This window comes from Rattus norvegicus, chromosome 9 (genome assembly GCF_036323735.1).
Source record: "Rattus norvegicus strain BN/NHsdMcwi chromosome 9, GRCr8, whole genome shotgun sequence".
Taxonomy (NCBI): domain Eukaryota; kingdom Metazoa; phylum Chordata; class Mammalia; order Rodentia; family Muridae; genus Rattus; species Rattus norvegicus.
The window spans coordinates 99,765,250-99,771,115 of record NC_086027.1 but is presented as its reverse complement, the minus strand read 5'-3'; the positions used below and the strand labels follow the sequence as shown (position 1 = coordinate 99,771,115).

Here is a 5,866-nt window from a genome sequence, read left to right as displayed (position 1 = left end):
AGCTCCACTTCCTGATGAGAAATTTTCTGTGCAACGACGGGATATGGATTTTGAAGCATATAAGACATTGCCACCGAGTTTAAAAGCAAGAGAAAGCGAAGATGTTAAGAACAATACTGGAGTAGTGTACGAACTATGCCAACGGGACAGGAGAGCTGTCTCTGAGGTTGCCATGCAAACGTGAAGACCAGAGTTCAGATCACCAACATCCACATAAATGTCAGATGGGCAAGAGACCTAATTGCAGCCCAGCATTAGGGATGCAGAGGCAGGGGATCCTCAGAGCAAGCTGAGGAGTTGGATTATCTGAGGCTGTGAGGTCTGCCTATATAATATACACTATATAATGTAACTATATAATAAATATAATGATCAAGGAAGACACCTGACATCAACATGTGGCCTCCACATGCATGTGTTCCCATCCACATACACACGTTCACCCACATAGGTAAGCCTGAAAACACACATGTAGAAGCACACACACACACACACACACACACACACACACACACACACACACAAAAGAATAACAACGAATTCAGCATCTCATATGACATGGACCGCCTCTTTAAAGATGAAAACTACTTTAAATATCACTGAAGAAGTTTGGTGACAGTGGCAGGTAGTGTTGACTGGGAAGGTTTCTCCACACCTGCCTGCAGAGGCCAGAGTGAGGGGGGCCCTGCGTGTACCACCTTCCGTCTGAAGCTATTTGTAGAGGAGGGTCCATAGAGTACACAAGTTCAAGTTGAGCTCAGCCACAAACGAAGTTCCTTTTTGGAAGTCAGAATAATGAGGCTGCAGAAGTAAACACCTCCTGAGCGCTAATGTCCTCAGACAATCCTCCAGCCTTCCTATCTGAGAGCCAAGGTGACCCATTGAGGGGAAACCTGTGGGGATTCTTAATTTAGGGGATTCAGAAAGGGTTCACCTGAAGAACAGAAGGTAGTACAGCTAGGAAGATCATGGTTTGGGAAACTATTTACCACAGGACCCGGAAATTATTTTTAGGGTGTGCTTCTGAGTCTCTCTGTAACTCAGGAGCCCTATCTCTGTAAAAGTGGAGTGGAGAGATGGACAATAAGCAAATCCCCCTCCTTTCTGCAACCCCCTGGCTAGGGTACCATTCCCAGCCCAGACAAGCTCTTCCGGTCTTGCTCTGCTCCAGACTTGAACTCTGGGATCAACTCTTTGCACTGGCTTCTCCAGTTACAGTAGTGTTCCAGAGTGCCCTTCAGGCCCTGCTGTCATGTCCTCTTGTCCAGCCCATGGCCACTTGAGGTTGCCACTGGGTCAGCAGGCATCAGATTCTACTGTCCTGGCATGGCTCAACCTCTTTTTGGTTCCCAGGAATTCAAAAACCCAGGCTATCACCATCAAATCACACAGGTCTATATACTCAACTCTTAGCCAGAAACCACATCTTCCTTAGTCAGAATCCAGTACGTCCATGCCGGGAACCTGACTCCAGCTACACAGCAGGGCAGGCGTCCATGCTTGGGCCCAGCTGCCTGGATATGAGGTCTGAGCCCTCACTCTTTAAGGTCTCTGTTGAACATGCTGATGACAGTATGGATACCACCAGCCCTTCCTACCCATAGCTATGAGGCCTGGTGAACTCCTCCAGGGCAAAGCCTTGCCAAGTCTTCTCCCTGGCCTGCTTCTGCTTGACTCCTAACCCATGGGGGACATTCAACACTGGCTCTTGGGGCTGGAGATTGCCATTTAGAATCTGTGAAAGAGGTGAGCAGAGTAATGACAGGGGTCACAGCAGACAGGTCTGTTGTCCCAGTGTGTCAGATGATGTTGACAGTCACAGCAGACTCATACAGTAGGGGTCAAATCCGCAATCTTATAGAGCAAGACAAGGCTCTAAGCTGATCTTTGAATCCTTGTAAAATTAGAACTCAGTTCTTTTTGAGGTCCTATACTAGACTAGGATCAGAAAGGCTTTTCAGGGTACCTAGAAACACTCCTGTTTGCATAGTGGCTGCATATCCAATAAAGAAGGTCTGGCTCCAGGGGTGACACACAAGGCTCAGGATAACTGGACGGATGGCCATGGTGTCCTTGCATTAGAGGCAAGCACTATTCAGATCAGGACTTCTGTGGCCTTTGACATCGCTGACATCCCTCTGCTATACCTTGTCCGATCTCTTCACAGCAGCCTACGGTCACTTCTTCCACTAACCTTGAGTGAGAACTCCAGCCCTGGGAGCTGGTGTCCTCCGACCTTCAGCAATTGGTCTTCATCCAGAGCGGCCATATGCCTCTCAGACTCTATGCCCATCACTATCTACTTCAAACAGTTCAAACTATCATTATCTACTGAGATAGACTGGGGAGCAAACTCAACTTTGTTTCACTTAACACCCAACTACTTCCAGATCCTGTCAGTTTTTTACCCAAACCATGTCTCAAGGTCCCCCACTCTTCTTCATGCTCAATGCTCCCCCACCCATCCCTGCAGTGTCCAGTCTGTCAGGTCTACAGACAAGGCCTACCAGGAAGCACTGCTATAGCCACATGACATCTCCAGGAGACCTGGGATGGGCAAAGGAGAGGGAGCTCTGTCATCTCCTCATCTGCTGCGGTCCACATCTTCAGCAGATGTGGCCAAGGTACTCTTAACACAATGGAGAGGGCATCTCCATCTTGCTCAGGATTTGCCAAATGTGTCCCATCATGCCTAGGGAGAACCTCCATGCTCCTCCTCAATCTGAGTGCCTAAGATCTGGCCCCTCATTCCTGTCGTTTCCTCTGGAATCACAGTACCAGATCTCCCTAGAGGATTCCACTTCCAGTCTTGTCCTACTTCTCCTTGAAGATGCCTTCCTGCCTCCCATTCTGGGAGCATCTCTCACCTCCATGATCTCCATGCCCTGCAAATGCAACCCTTCTAGTAACTGAAAAACACCCTCCTGTCTCTGACCCTATGAAGCCAGGGCTAGTTTACATCTGTGTTTCCAGCCCTGTGCTCTGTCCAGAGGGCCCTGAGACGCAGAGAATGGGCCAACTGAAGCCAGCGGTGCACACCTAGCATTGTGACATGGTTCATGGTTACTCAGATTTTTTTCACATCATTCTCTGACCATTAGAATTCTCAAACATTGCTTCCCCTTGAACATCTCCCAAGATGGCCCTCTTTTGCCTTCTGGCTCACTTGCCCCACTCTTCAGCTGGTCACTGGACACAGGAACTTGCCGTTCCTAGATTCATCTGAACACACGGCACCTTGAGACAGTAGCTCCACCTTCCCAGGACTTCCAAAAGCCTGGAGGATGGGATGGGTGGTGAGGGCCTATAGATCTCCTCAGAGTCCTGGTTGATTTAGTTGTTGGGCTGTCAAAGGTCCCAAGGATACAAGGGACACTGGCTTACAGTTGATTCTAGAGGGGATGTTCAACACAGTCCATATTGCATGCAGATGTATGTCCAGGGAGCACAGTCTGCCTGTGAAACGCTTAAGACAGACAAGATGTGTGAAGTGGGTGGGAACTGCCAGCATTGGCCCCACCAGCATGTGGAGAGTGAACAGCCATTACGGACATTCACAGGGGACACTTCTCAGTGGCTCTGCACAGGTTTTCTTGATGCACACTGCGATCCCTTCTGAAAACACTTAGAGCCTTTGAAATGTTCATGCTTCCAAGGCTGGAATTAGAACTTGGCTAGTGTGGGCGGAGGTGGAGGTCAGAGGTGCCATTCTTCTTGCTGGTAATGAACACTAATGAAGTGATCGGGGGCTGTGACACAGGAGAAGGTGGCAGGCTTGGCGGGGAGCACTTGGCTGGTGCCATGATGAATGGATGGAGCTCTGTGTGCACGAGGCCATAGCTTTGTTCTCCCTCTTCATCAGTGTGGCAGGCTTAGACAGACTCTGTGCTGTCTTCATTTGTTTGGGAGAAGAAAGTGGCTGGAGGAAGCCCAGGAGTCACTGGGGTCACTGAGCCTAAGATTCTACTTGTAAATCACAACCTCTGTCCTGTGACCTTTAGAACGTCTTTCCCCCTCCCCCTCCCTCCCTCCCTCCTTTCCTCCCTCCTCTCTCTGCCTTCCTTCCTTCTTTCCCTCCTCCTCCTCTTCTTTGATTCCTTCCCCCCTTCCTCTGCTTCCTCCCCTCCCTATCCTCCCTCCCTCCTTCCTCCCTTTTTTTCCTTCCTTCTTCTCTTCCTGCTCTTCCTCTTTGACTCCTTCCTCCTTGTTTTGATTGTTTCTCTTTGAGGCTGGTCATGAACACAAAGGACGGCCTTGAACTTCTAATCCTCTTGTCTCCATTCCCCTACCTGTCCTGACTACAGACAAGCATGGGCCCACACCTTGCTTTATGCAGAGCTGGGGGGGTGTGTATCTCACCAGGGCTTTGTGCTTGCTAGGTATGCACTCTACCAACTGAGTTACTTATTCATGCTCCTCCCTTCTGCAAAGGGTAAAGAGCTGGGCGGAGATCGGATCCAATCGAGCACCCTGGTCCTTGTCGTAAGTGGGGTGTGAGGTCACTAACTATACAGGATGCGAGGTCACTGCACAGGGTGACTGTTGCCTTCCTTCCTTCTGGTCCTCACACTGCTGCAAGGCTTTGCCTGGGCGACACCTTCTTGTTATAGATTCAGACGGAGCATGAGTCCACATAGACCTCGGAGCACCTGTCTCCCAGGATTGCTCCTGCTCTTGCTAATAATGGTCTAAGCCTCCCAGCTCAGTTGTAATGGCTTCCTCTTCTACTTCTTTGCAGGGCAAAAGTAAAGGGCTCAGCCTCACTATCTCACAGAAACTGCACAGATCAAAGTCAAGTGTCCACCATCACAGCGCAGTCTCTTCCTCAATCACAGGGCATGCTCCTGACTTATGGGGTCTCTGTGGTAAAGACAGATGAGGAGTGTCCGTCTCTGACCTCTCTCTGGGCTGAACATCCAGTTCACTGTTCTTAGCTCCCATGGAGTTGGATAATCACACTCACGTTGTAGGGTGTAGGGGACACCCTACAACGACCTTCAGGTTGAAGCTCCAAGGAGAGCCTGAGAAAAGAGAGTGGATGCATGAAATACAGAAATAATGTCCAATGTTTTCTATACTCAATGAAAATAAGGAACCCACAGAGGCAAGAAATTCAGGAAGCTGCAATCAGAGAAAGAAAATCATACGTTTTTTTAACATAACGAAAAGGAGAAAATCACAAACCTTGTCAGTGGGAAAGATGCAGGACAGAAAAGGATGTCACTTGGGTCACTGCCAGGAAGAGATGTGAGTCAGAAACAAAGGAACAAGGTGGAACCAACACAGCTTGATGGAGCACCGAAAGCAAAAGTTCTCTATACCCAAGAGATGGCTCTCCAAAGACGAGGCTGACTCGAAGACTCCATAGGTGTATAAAAGTGGAGAGAAGCCAGTTTCACACCCGGCATGTACAGTCACGGGTAGGGGTGACACCAGGGAACCACATGTACCTGCTGGGAAATCAGAGAGCAGAAAAGAAGGCGCTGCACATAAGTGGACATATCTCAAGGTTCTTCAACGTCTTCAAAAAACAACCACACTGTATCGGCTTAAAATACAGGAAGCAAAATGTGTAACTTAGTTGTACAGGTCTGGGAGGGAGAAATTAAAGTTTCTGGTCATGCAGTCCTTTAAATACACACACACACACACACACACACACACACATATTTGTACATATATACAGTGTGCACACATACAATGTATATACATACAAAAACGGTAACACAGGATAGAGTGGGAAATAGCCTCATACCATAGCCCTAAACAACCTAGTCATGTGGTAGAAAAGCCACCACAGACAAAGAGGCTGTCTCGTGGCTGAAGACGAGGGGCAGAGCTTGTGGGAGTTCGCAGCTGAGCTGGG

The 5,866-nt window shown here is 48.9% G+C and overlaps 1 long non-coding RNA gene across 1 annotated transcript; it reads left to right on the top strand.

Annotated features, from left to right (window-relative positions):
* The first annotated feature begins 3,106 nt into the window (after positions 1-3,106).
* Positions 3,107-5,569, top strand: LOC134480415 (uncharacterized). Its single transcript, XR_010054873.1, has 2 exons — positions 3,107-3,296; positions 4,739-5,569. It is a non-coding gene; the product is annotated as an uncharacterized LOC134480415 (long non-coding RNA).
* Positions 5,570-5,866: the final 297 nt, after the last annotated feature.